Source organism: Pseudophryne corroboree, chromosome 4 (assembly GCF_028390025.1).
Source record: "Pseudophryne corroboree isolate aPseCor3 chromosome 4, aPseCor3.hap2, whole genome shotgun sequence".
In the NCBI taxonomy this organism is placed as follows: Eukaryota; Metazoa; Chordata; class Amphibia; order Anura; family Myobatrachidae; genus Pseudophryne; species Pseudophryne corroboree.
The window spans coordinates 708004126-708017903 of NC_086447.1; the positions used below are offsets into that span (position 1 = coordinate 708004126).

Sequence of the window (13778 nt, forward strand, 5' to 3'; positions counted from 1 at the left end):
TATATATGTAGATGGTGTAAACACAGTGTTTATAAAGCAGGTTTGTTGTATGAGAGCTTTGTAAAACTCTCATAAAGATGCGCCGGCGGATCTTTCGCCCCACTTCCGGTTTTCGGTCGTCATGTCACTTCCGCCCCACTTCCGGGACGCGACCGCGGATTTCACTGCTTCTTAGAGATCAGCAGTACTTATGCAGTCTTCTCCCATGAAATTCATGGCGGCGGCCATCTTTGTATAGATTTTCACATAGACTTTTTCATACGGCGGCCATGTTTATGAAGTGCATGTCCAGGGACATTATTGTTGATCCTCCGATTAGTTAAACATAAAAATAGATCAGAAAGGGGGTTAATCAGTAAATGAATTATATCAGGCTGGTGACAATAAGTTTTAGATCAATTAGACCACTATGGAATAATTATTATATAAATAATTAGTTGCATGGATATAAATGTGAATATATTACCATTTAAAGTGCAAGGTGCAAAAATAAAGGTGCATAGTGCAAGATTCTTGCGCATATAATTAATGTAAGGTGCAGATATATATAGTGCAGAATATAAGGTGCAGATACTGGCGCCCAAGATGGCTGCCTCTCCTTTTGTATGCTCCTGATCATCTCCATAAAACAGCTTAAATTCACCACAACTGACCTATGAATCATTATAAATATCCAAGGACTTACCTTTAACTTGTACTACTCTACGCGGACATCTCATCAAAACCAACGGATTGCATTCCTGCGCTGAGATACACACTGGATTGAATCCTGGACTGAATCCTCTGCATATCTCCACTGAGAAATCCTTCAGTTTAGCAGCTGCTGTACTCTGCATTGGACATTACCCAGATAAGGTACTGTGGATTACAACCTATCTTTGGCTACATCCAGCCCCTCACTTAGACATCATCCACCTCTGTTCTCTGAGCAACAAATAACTGATTTATTGCATTAATCTACTAATATCAGTATATTCAGGCTCTGAATTGCTGAAGGCTCACTGTTTCAACTCAGGATCCATTTCCCAGGACATGTTATCACTACCCCCACACAAGAAATCTACATCAAAGGCCTCTCACACTGAGACTTTTCACACCTACACAGTAGGAACTGGCTTCTAACACCTTTCCAAAGTCTGCCTATCCTAGGATAATTGACTAAATCAGCAGTTATTTTATTTATCACTTGCTTCAAATATACCCAATAGGTTATAGCAATAACTTTGTTCATAAACCCATTATAATTTTGGATCACATACCGAATTGGGGGAAAACAAAACACAAAAAGGAAAAAAAAGAAAAAAAGAAAAAAAAAAAAAAAAAGAAAAAAAACCCCACTGCTTTCTCTCCCTCTCTCATCATCATCATATGCAGCTCAAACTTATAGTAATCTGTCATTGATGTCCAAATGTATACGTATTGCTCCAGCTTCATTCTTTCACTCCGCCCACCACGTTCTGCAGTTCCTATCACACCATCACAGGCTTCTATTCTCCAATCCCTTGGCATTTTAAAAAGAAAACACAGGCGCATTCGTGGGAAGCGAGCAGGCCGGAAATGTATTTCCCCCGGTAACCATCTACGTCCTTTGCCCACCTGCTCACCCCCATACTCAAAGAACAATCAAATAGAAGTGATACCCAAAAGACGGCCCTATGTTTGGAAGGACAAAACGGTCAACTCTTGCTTTGTGACCCCCATACCCAGAGCTCCTGCAATTAACATAAAGAAAACTGAAGGCCCTCTGGTATGCCCAATCAGGTCAGTTCTTTGTAATGCCAGATCTATAAGAAACAAGACTGCAACAATTGCTGACCTTATTGAATCTGCAGATCTAGCCTGTATTACAGAGACCTGGCTAGATGAAAATGCAGCACCTATATTGGAGGCTGCAGTACCAACAAACTACTCTGTCATCCACAACCCAAGACTGGACCGCAGGGGTGGCGGGGTGGCTATCTGCTTCAAAAAAGAACTTAAACTTAGGGTCCACCCTATTGAAACTACTCGCTCATTCGAGTGCATTGCTGCCCGGAGTTCGACAGGATTAGGTTTCAGAGTACTTCTCATTTACCGTCCACCTGGAGATGGAAAGATATTTCTACAAGAAATTGCAGACACTGTTGCTGGCCTGGTTCTGGAACATCAAAGATGGCTCATCCTCGGGGATTTCAATGCATGGGTGGATGATGAGCTCTCACGCCTTGGCCAAGACCTCCTGTGCACAATGAATGGTCTGGGCTTCACACAGGTCATTCCCTCTGCCACACATAAAAGTGGTCATACTCTTGATCTTGTCTTTCAGATTGGATTAGAAGTCACTGACCTAAAAATAAACCCAGTCATCTGGTCAGACCACTACTCCCTCTGGTTCTCAGTTGCAACCCCTCAAATAAGATCTCTGCCCGTGGAGTTGACCAGGTATCGTCCAAGGAGGGGTATGACTCCCCAGGCTCTTGCAGCAAATCTGGATCTCTCTGCTATACTGGGTGCCTGTGAAGATCCCTGTTCCTTAGTCCGTTATTATAATAGGGATGTTATGGCTGCAATTGATATTATCGCCCCTGTGCGTATAAGACCTCGCAAACCACAACGTCAAGCTCCATGGTTCGACAACAGTGTTAGTGAGCTCAAGAAAAGGGGGCGTAGACTGGAAAGACGATGGAGGAAGACTAACCTAGTGGATGACAAAATAAAACTAATAAAGCATAACGAAGAATATCAATCGACAATCACTCGTAAGAAATCACAGTTCCTGTCAAATGAGATCACAGCAGCAAACAATAGGCCAGCTCAATTTTTCCGCACAGTGGAGATGCTTTGCAAGCCAGCATGCCTGCAGACTGATGAGACCCTTTCCCAGGCAAGATGCAACGAGTTTGCAAACTTCTTTGCAGATAAAATATCCACCATCCGGGCTGGAATCTCCACAGTTCCATCAAAGGAGTGCCAAACTACAAAGCCTGCCAATATAAGCTACCTGCCTTCATGGACCAGCTTTGACCCAGTGGATGTAAAGGACACTGCTGAAATTGCTCGGATTTTGCGTCCCACCACCTGTGGTCTGGACCCAGCCTCAACAAAGCTTCTAATAGGTTGTATGGATATAATTGGTCCTGTCTTTGCAAAAATTGTTCAATGCTCTTTGCAGACAGGCATTTTTCCTGGACCCCTAAAGGAAGCAATTGTTAGACCGCTTCTTAAAAAACCTAATTTAGTTCCCGACTGCATGACCAACTACAGACCGGTATCAAACCTTCCTTTCCTAGGAAAGGTTATTGAGAAAGTGGTGGCAAATCAACTGGAAACCCGCCTGACAACCCATGATATTTATGATCCATTTCAATCAGGATTCAGGAGAAGACATAGCACTGAAACAGCCCTGGTGTGTGTGTTAAATGATCTTCTGATGGCAAAAGACAGAGGTGACTGTTCAATATTAATCCTTCTGGATCTCTCGGCAGCATTTGATACCGTGGACCATGGGCTTCTGATTGAGCGACTGATACATTTCTGTGGTTTGGATGGCACAGTCCTAAGCTGGTTCAAATCATTTCTCACAGGCAGGTCACAGAGAGTATCATCTGGATTATACTCATCACCACCAGTGCCATTGCCATGTGGTGTCCCACAAGGTTCTATACTATCCCCCATGCTTTTTGCAGTATACATGCTCCCATTGGGTGAAATAATCAGGCGCCATGGCCTGGTCTACCACTGCTATGCAGATGATACACAACTGTACTTGTCCTTTGCTCCGGGCACTGATAACCCAATAGCAACCCTAAATGGCTGTCTAGCTGATCTCCAGGAGTGGATGAGCGCCAGCTGGCTACGACTGAACCCGGATAAAACAGAGGTCCTTATAATACGACTGCAGCATCAAAGGACAAGACTGCAGCATAGCCAACCAACTGGACTTACACTCGGGGATTCAGAATTACAGACCAGTGATCGTGTGCGGAATCTTGGCGTTGTCCTGGATGGTGGCTTGACACTTAAACATCAGATATCAGCCACAATCAAATCCTCATTCTTTCACCTGAGGAACATAGCCAGAATCAAACACTTAATTCCCTCAGATGATCTGCCAAAAGTCATACATGCATTTGTATCATCTCGTTTAGACTACTGTAATGCCATCTACCTGGGTCTCCCAGCAAAAGAATTGCAACGCTTACAGCTGGTGCAAAACACAGCTGCCAGGCTATTAACCCACCAGCCCCGTTCTAGCCACATAACACCCATCCTCTACTCCCTTCACTGGCTGCCTGTACGATGGCGAATCATCTTCAAGATTGGCTTACTGAGTTTCAAAGCATTACATGACCAAGGCCCAAGGTACCTGAAACAGCTTCTGACCCCATACTGCCCCACTCGATTACTGCGATCTGTAGATGAAGGACTTTTAGCTGTACCTAGAATCTACCGTAATTCATCTGGGGGTCGAGCTTTTAGTCATGCGGCTCCGACTCTATGGAACTCACTTCCCCGCACAGTGCGAGAGGCCCCAACTATAGAATCCTTCAAAAGTAGACTCAAGACTTTCCTGTTTACTCAAGCATTTCCATAGTGTCCCTTTTAGCATCTTCGTGCTTCTGTATTTTATGAAAATGTACTTCATTATTTTATGTATTATATCATGCTATATATCTGTTAAGCGCCTTGAGTCCTATTGGAGAAAGAGCGCTATATAAATAAAATTATTATTATTATTATTATATGGATCATTAATGGTACAGCAGTAATCATTATGACATGCTCATGTAGGCTTTTATAGTCAGTTTGGTTACAGTACCTGATCTTCCCAGGTGGTCTCCCTGTTCTGGTACTGATCAGGCCGACACTGCTTCGCTTCCAAGATCGGGCGAGATTGGGCATTTCCAGTGTGGTTTGACTGTAATAATTAATACTTACCATACATGTGTCATAATTCTACCATCACTAATAGCATAAAATGATGTGGAGTAAGGGGGGGGGAGGGGGGGTATTGGCGTTTGGCGTTTGTGGCATTTCCAAATGCCCCAACCCCCAACCCCCCCCTTACTCCACATCACTTTATGCTATTAGTGATGGTAGAATTATGACACATGTATGGTAAGTATTAATTGTTACAGTCAAACCACACTGGAAATGCCCAATCTCGCCCGATCTTGGAAGCGAAGCAGTGTCGGGCCTGATCAGTACCAGAACAGGGAGACCACCTGGGAAGATCAGGTACTGTAACCAAACTGACTATAAAAGCCTACATGAGCATGTCATAATGATTACTGCTGTACCATTAATGATCCATATATCTGCACCTTATATTCTGCACTATATATATCTGCACCTTACATTAATTATATGCACAAGAATCTTGCACTATGCACCTTTATTTTTGCACCTTGCACTTTAAATGGTAATATATTCACATTTATATCCATGCAACTAATTATTTATATAATAATTATTCCATAGTGGTCTAATTGATCTAACACTTATCGTCACCAGCCTGATATAATTCATTTACTGATTAACCCCCTTTCTGATCTATTTTTATGTTTAACTAATCGGAGGATCAACAATAATGTCCCTGGACATGCACTTCATAAACATGGCCGCCGTATGAAAAAGTCTATGTGAAAATCTATACAAAGATGGCCGCCGCCATGAATTTCCTGGGAGAAGACTGCATAAGTACTGCTGATCTCTAAGAAGCAGTGAAAGCCGCTGGCGCATGCGCAGTCGCGTCCCGGAAGTGGGGCAGAAGTGACGTGACGACAGAGAACCGGAAGTGGGGCGAAAGATCCGCGGCGCATCTTTATGAGAGTTTTACAAAGCTCTCATACAACAAACCTGCTTTATAAACACTACATATATGCAGGTTGAGTATCCCATATCCAAATATTCCGAAATACGGAATATTCCGAAATACGGACTTTTTTGAGTGAGAGTGAGATAGTGAAACCTTTGTTTTTTGATGGCTCAATGTACACAAACTTTGTTTAATACACACAGTTATTAATAATATTGTATTAAATGACCTTCAGGCTGTGTATATAAGGTGTATATGAAACATAAATGAATTGTGTGAATGTACACACTTTGTTTAATGCACAAAGTTATAAAAAATATTGGCAAAAATTACTTTCAGGCTGTGTGTATAAGGTGCATATGTAACATAAATACATTATGTTCTTAGATTTAGGTCTCATCACCATGATATCTCATTATGGTATCTAATTATTCCAAAATACGGAAAAATCCGATATCCAAAATACCTGTGGTCCCAAGCATTTTGGATAAGGGATACTCAACCTGTATTACGGAATAAGACTATTGATTAACTGTAACTAAATGCTCTTAGTCTGTTTTACATCACCATGGTCAAACCAACAGGAAGTGATGTCACAATTACTATAGGATTAGTACTGGTATAAATAGAAGCCTGTCCCATTCTACCTTTACCTCTTGATGAAGTCTGAATGACGAAACGCGTTGGGCAACCTGGCAGTGACCTCATACCAAGTTAAGCAAAATCTTTTTATATTTTAACTGGTATTATATTGTATTGTGTATATTGTTTTTATCCCAATTTTTTTAAAAAAAATTTCTGCTCAAATTTATCTTAATTCAATTTTTATGTTTTAAAATTGTACTTAATAAATTTTTTATATAGTTCAACCCTTTCTGATTATTCTCTTAGCACAAATATTATATTAGATATTTTTATCCAACTATTTTTACTGCATCTCATATATATATATATATATATATATATATATAGCCATAAACTTTATCCGGCACTCAAATGGTGAAATCACTGAAATTGCTCCGGTGCCTTCTTATAGGGGGCAGCCCCCTCCACATGTGACCAACTAGAAGAAATGTCACTCAGGCTTCATAACAGAGCAAACAGCAGTAATGCTTTTAATCAACACCCCGAAACGTTGATTAACAGCATCACTGCTGTTTGCACTATTATGAAGACTCTGAATGTCGCTTCTTCTACTTGGTAATATAATATATACATATATATACAGCCAGATTAATGGTGAGAGTTACAGGGGATACTGCACCCTGGGACCCCCTCTATCACAAGGTAAAAAGGGGTACTCTACTGCCGTAATGTGTAAAAAGTAACTCTGCCTGCTGTAATGTTGCTAGGCTGACATATTTTGGGTTGCAGTGGCTGGGGGTGATGTCACGCTGCCCGCCCGCAACCAGTACAGACACGCCTCTATTGTCTGGACCGAGCCCCCCCAATCCTGCGCCCAAATTGCTGCAAACACACCACTTGCATGTGGTCACAATCTGAGTACTTGCACAGTGGCATTCACACTAAATGCTAAGTACTGTGCTCACTAAGTATTAATCTAAGTACTGTGCTCGCATGCGCATAAGTGCATATATCACTAAATAGTGATAACCTCCCTTCTGCAACTGAAGCTGAATTATGCACAAAATCTAAAATGTAAGGAAAACATCATATTCATGGCTTTGGATCTCATCTGTTTTGGACAATTCCAGTTTGCACCACTTGTCTTTTCATAATGGGTTGTGTTTTGGGGGGCATCACGGATGGCCTTTTTTGCATAGACAAACTTTTGTATTAGTTATTGCTCTAATACATTACTAAGTTGCAACCCATTTTTAACCGGAAAAGAATACAATGTTAATACCCATTGATTCCATCAAGACAATGGTTGAAGTTCAAAGAGAAGGCAAGAAAATTAATAATTGTTGTAAGCCATTAAGCCTTTTTTCAATTTTCGATATCAATTAATAATTTAAATAAAATCAATCATCTTAACTTTTCTTAATCAATCATTGAAATGAATTAATCAAACAAAACCTTTACCTGTCTTCCACTACATACAGATGGAGCCATGCTGCTGCATCGCAGACGGGGTGCACGGAGTGCCTAGGCGCGCGTGTGCCTGGCCTCGCTGGCCAGCATTGAGACACTCCCATTCACTTTGAATGGGGTGCATGCACATCTATAATGCATGTGCGTCCCGTTCATTCCCAGAAGTGCTCCTCATCCGGGTGCACTGAGTCTCAGACAGAGCCACAATTACCGTGGCTCCATCTATATATACTCCACCTCCATTTCCCTCTTCTGCCATTCTTGTTTCTTTATAGTGTTGTATAGTTTCTGAAACTGCCAACCTGTCTGCCACTGCTGTGTGGCAATGTTTCAAATATGTGCTATATTTCTTTAAACTGCTGTGTTTGTGCCACTGCTCTGCTACTTAGTTTAGCCAGCCAGGACAATATTGGTAAACAATAGTGTTAACTATGAGGTGGTAAAAATTGATAGTAAAATTACTGGAAATTAAAAGTTATTGAGGTTAATAATAAGGGTGTAGTATGCAAGTTAGACAGTCACTAGGTTATACTATATGGTCAACAGTCAAAAGGTTGATAGGGTCAAAAGGCCCACAGAAAAAAAGAAAAGAAAATTGTGTTTGAAAAGGGTTTTTTTCCCGAAATTTGTTGAAATTCGTTCCTTTTGCGGATAGCTTTGCTCGCCACAATTTGGCCGAAGTTACTAAAGGTAATAGTTTGTGACATGGATCGTAAATGAAGAAAAAAAATGTAAAAACATGAAAAAACCCTAAAAAATAATAATGTGTCAACACTTTGGTCCTGTTGACCTTTTTACCTCGTTGGTCTTTTGACTGTCGACCATATGGTGTCATTCTAGTTACTGTTTATCTTTAACCTGTCTATCTATCAACAGCCTCCCTACCGTAGAAACAAATACAGACTCAATTAACATGATTTTAGCTGTTTTTGATTAAGGTTTTTAAAAAATACAGGTCAGAAACCAAAACATGTGAGTGTGGTTTTGATAAAACCAAAACACGATGATGAACCAGAACAGGGGTGTCAACTAGGGTGCCCAATCCCGGGATAGGGATCGGCAGAATCCCGGAATATAGGCTAAAATAGGAAAGAAACTTAAGGCAAGGACATCTAAGGTAATATTCTCCGAAATATTACCCGTGCCACGTGCTAGTCCAGAGAGGCAGAGGGAGATTAGGTAGGTAAATGTGTGGCTTAGGGATTGGTGCAGGAAAGAGGGGTTTGTGTTCCTGGAACACTGGGCGGACTTCTCATTCAGGCGCCATCTCTTTTGTCGTTACGGATTGCACCTGACTGAGGAGGGGGCAGCGGTGCTGGGGGGGGGGGGATGGTTAGAAGGTTGGAGGAGATTTTAAACTAGGAGCCTGGGGGGAGGGTTTAGCTAGAAACTACGGGTCATGCAGTGAGAATAGTGGGGATGGTGGTAGTAAATGAAATGGGGGAGAAGTTGGGGGGAGGGTAAGAGCAGGTGGTAAGGTTACTAACATGGGTACTAAAAGAGATTTTACCAAAGCACTAACCAATGACGATTACAGGTCATCATTGCTACATAAGGTGAAAGATGTCCCTAACGCAAGGGAAAATATTTATCTTAGTTGTATGTATGTAAACGCTAGAAGCATTATTGGTAAAAAGGGCGAACTAGAAATACTTGCAGCAAGCAAACAGTATGATATTATAGGCATTACTGAAACTTGGTGGGATGAATCTCATGATTGGACAGTCAATCTAGAGGGCTATACACTGCTTAGGAGAGACTGACTAAATAAAAAGGGTGGAGGGGTGTGTCTTTACGTAAAAGCCATTTTTAAAACCTGATATATGGGAAGATATTCAGGAGGGGACTGTAGACATTATGGGTAGAAATTGCATCCGGGGAAAAAGGAATAAAAAAAGTTAGTATTGGGTGTATGCTATAGGCCGCCTGGTATCAACGTATCTGATGAGGAAATGTTACTAAAGCAAACTGAAAGAGCAGCAAGAGTAGGAGACATAGTAGTGATGGGAGATTTTAACTATCCAGAGATAAACTGGAAAAACAATACATGTGATACTGTTAGGGGCAATATGTTTTTAAACACACTTAATGATAACTACTTAGTTCAACTAATTGAGGAACCAACTAGGTACAATGTAATCTTAGACCTGGTATTAACAAACAATGGGGATTTGGTATCAGGTATTATAGTAGGGGAACCCATAGGAAACAGCGACCACAATATGGTCAAATTCAATATCAGTTTTCATAAACAGCCCTATACTGGCTCAACTAGGACTCTAAACTTTAGCAAAGCGAATTTAGAAAAGATGAGGGTATTTTTCAGGGATATTGAATGGGAAGGTTTGTTTTTAGGAAAAAATACTATGGAGAAATGGGAGGTACTAAAATTCCTGCTAGCTAAAAATACTCTCAAATTTCTTCCTATGAGCAGCAAAAAAAGGAATAAAAATCATAAACCGATGTGGCTTAACAAAAAGATAAAGAAACTTATGGGCAAGAAAAGGCGAGCATTTAAAAAATACAAATCTGACGGGGAATCAGAGTCATTTCAGCACTATAAGGAATGTAACAAAATACGCAAAAAGGAAATAAGAGTGGCTAAAGTAGAAACTGAAAAACTAGCAGCAAAGGAAAGCAAAGCGAATCCCAAAAAATTATTTAAATACATTAATAGCAAGAGATTAAAGAAGGAGAGTATAGGCCCTTTAAAAGACAAGTTGGGAGTCTTAAGCAAAAATGATAATGACATAGCGGACACACTAAATGAGTTTTTTTCGACAGTAATTACTAGAGAGGACCCAATTCAGGGACTAACACATAATCTCAATAATGAGAATATCCCACTGATAGGTACTTATTTAAGCAAGGAAGTAGTCTTTGACCGATTAAAACATTTAAAGATTAATAAGTCACCAGGTCCCGATGGTATTCACCCAAGGGTTCTAATGGAGCGTCACTCTGAACTTGAAAAACCGCTATTTTTTATCTTAAGGATTCAGTAATATCAGGTATGGTTCCCAAAGACTGGCATATAGCGGAAGTAGTGCCTATATTCAAAAAGGGAAGTAAAGCTGAACCAGGTAATTATAGACCAGTTAGTCTTACAGCTATAGTGGGGAAAGTATTGGAAGGTATTCTAAGAGATAGTATGCAGAAGTTCCTTGAGGTCAATAAGGTCATTAAAAGGAATCAACATGGGTTTATGAAGGACAGATCCTGTCAAACCAACTTACTTGGCTTTTATGAAACCGTAAGCGTAAACCTAGATCAGGGTAAAGAGGTGGATGTAATCTTTTTAGATTTTGCCAAAGCGTTCGACACTGTATCACACATGAGACTTATCTACAAGCTACAAGAAACAGGGCTAGGAAGCACAATATGCACTTGGGTCAAAAACTGGTTAGATAATAGGGAGCAGCGCGTTGTGGTTAATGGATCTTTTTCAAATTGGACTGAAGTGCTAAGTGGTGTGCTGCAAGGCTCTGTATTAGGCCGCTATTGTTCAATATTTTTATTAACGACCTAACAGAAGGTCTAGAGAGCATGGTGTCAATTGTTGCAGATGATACCAAATTGTGTAAAGTTATAAATGCGGAGGGGGATGCTGAGTCGCTTCAGAACGACTTAGTTAAATTAGAAGCTTGGGCAGCGGAATGGAGAATGCGCTTCAATACAGACAAGTGTAAGGTAATGCACTGTGGTAACAAGAACAAAAATAACACCTACCTACTAAATGGGGTAAAATTAGGGGATTCTGTACTGGAAAAGGACTTAGGTGTCCTCATAGAAAGCAAACTAAGCAGTAGTACCCAAAGTAGGACAGCAGCAAAGATGGCTAATAAGATTTCTCTGACGTCCTAAGTGGATGCTGGGACTCCGTAAGGACCATGGGGATTAGCGGCTCCGCAGGAGACTGGGCACAACTAAAGAAAGCTTTAGGACTACCTGGTGTGCACTGGCTCCTCCCACTAAGACCCTCCTCCAGACCTCAGTTAGATTCTTGTGCCCGGCTGAACTGGATGCACACTAGGGGCTCTCCTGAGCTCCTAGAAAGAAAGTATATTTAGGTTTTTTATTTTACAGTGAGATCTGCTGGCAACAGACTCACTGCAGCGAGGGACTAAGGGGAGAAGAAGCGAACCTACCTAACAGGTGGTAGTTTGGGCTTCTTAGGCTACTGGACACCATTAGCTCCAGAGGGATCGACCGCAGGACCCGACCTTGGTGTTCGTTCCCGGAGCCGCGCTGCCGTCCCCCTTACAGAGCCAGAAGCATGAAGAGTCCGGAAAATCGGCGGCAGAAGACTTCGGTCTTCACCAAGGTAGCGCACAGCACTGCAGCTGTGCGCCATTGCTCCTCATGTACACCTCACACTCCGGTCACTGATGGGTGCAGGGCGCTGGGGGGGGGCGCCCTGAGGGCAATATATGACACCTTGGCTGGCAAATCTACATCATATATAGTCCTAGAGGCTATATAGATGTAAAATTACCCCTGCCAGTATTCCAGAAAAAGCGGGAGAAAGTCCGCCGAAAAAGGGGCGGGGCTTCTCCCTCAGCACACTGGCGCCATTTTCTCTTCACAGTGCAGCTGGAAGACAGCTCCCCAGGCTCTCCCCTGTAGTTTTCAGGCTCAAAGGGTTAAAAAGAGAGGGGGGGCACTAAATTTAGGCGCAATATATGTATACAAGCAGCTATTTGGGGAAAAATCACTCAGTTATAGTGTTAATCCCTGCATTATATAGCGCTCTGCTGTGTGCTGGCATACTCTCTCTCGGTCTCCCCAAAGGACTTTGTGGGGTCCTGTCCTCAGTCAGAGCATTCCCTGTGTGTGTGCGGTGTGTCGGTACGGCTGTGTCGACATGTTGGATGAGGAAGGTTACGTGGAGGCGGAGCAGAGGCCGATAAATGGGATGTCGCCCCCTGTGGGGCCGACACCAGAGTGGATGGATAGGTGGAAGGTATTAAACGACAGTGTCAACTCCTTACATAAAAGGCTGGATGACGTAACAGCTGTGGGACAGCCGGCTTCTCAGCCCGTGCCTGCCCAGGCGTCTCAAAGGCCGTCAGGGGCTCAAAAAACGCCCGTTACCTCAGATGGCAGACACAGATGTCGACACGGAGTCTGACTCCAGTGTCGACGAGGTTGAGACATATACACAATCCACTAGAAACATCCGTTACATGATCTCGGCAATGAAAAATGTGTTACGCATTTTCTGACATGAACCCAAGTACCACATAAAAGGGGTTTTATTTTTGGGGAGAAAAAGCAGCCAGTGTTTTGTTCCCCCATCAGATGAGTGAATGAAGTGTGTGAAGAAGCGTGGGTTCCCCCGATAAGAAACTGGTAATTTCTAAAAAAGTTACTGATGGCGTACCCTTTCCCGCCAGAGGATAGGTCACGTTGGGAGATATCCCTTAGGGTGGATATCACACGTTTGTCAAAAGGTGGCACTGCCATCTTAGGATACGGCCACCTTGAAGGAACCTGCTGATAAAAAGCAGGAGGCGATCCTGAAGTCTGTATTTACACACTCAGGTTATATACTGAAACCTGCAATTGCCTCAGCATAAATAGTGCTGCTGCAGCGTGGTCTGATACCCTGTCAGATAAACGCTAAGACAGGGATATTATTTTGCTAACATTGAGCATATTTAAGACGTGGTCTTATATATAAAGGATGCACAGAGGGATATTTGCCGGCTGGCATCCTAAATTAATGCAATGTCCATTCTGCCAGGAGGGTATTAGAAACCCGGCAGTGGACAGGTGATGCTGCCTGTAAAAGGCACATGGAGTTTCTGCCTTATAAGGGTGAGGAATTGTTTGGGGATGGTCTCTGGGACCTCGTATCCACAGCAACAGCTGGGAATAAAAAATTTTTACCTCAGGTTTCCTCACAGCCTAAGAAAGCACCGTA

The 13778-nt window shown here is 42.2% G+C and overlaps 1 protein-coding gene and 2 pseudogenes across 1 annotated transcript in view; 1 reads left to right on the forward strand and 2 right to left on the reverse strand.

Moving 5' to 3' along the window:
• LOC134910984 (proton-coupled folate transporter-like) overlaps nt 1-13778 on the reverse strand; it is a 668553-nt gene that overhangs the window by 333360 nt on the left and 321415 nt on the right. The gene's annotated exons all lie outside the window — the stretch shown is intronic.
• LOC134912943 (5S ribosomal RNA) lies at nt 4787-4905 on the reverse strand (annotated as a pseudogene).
• Nucleotides 5110-5229, forward strand: LOC134913689 (5S ribosomal RNA; annotated as a pseudogene).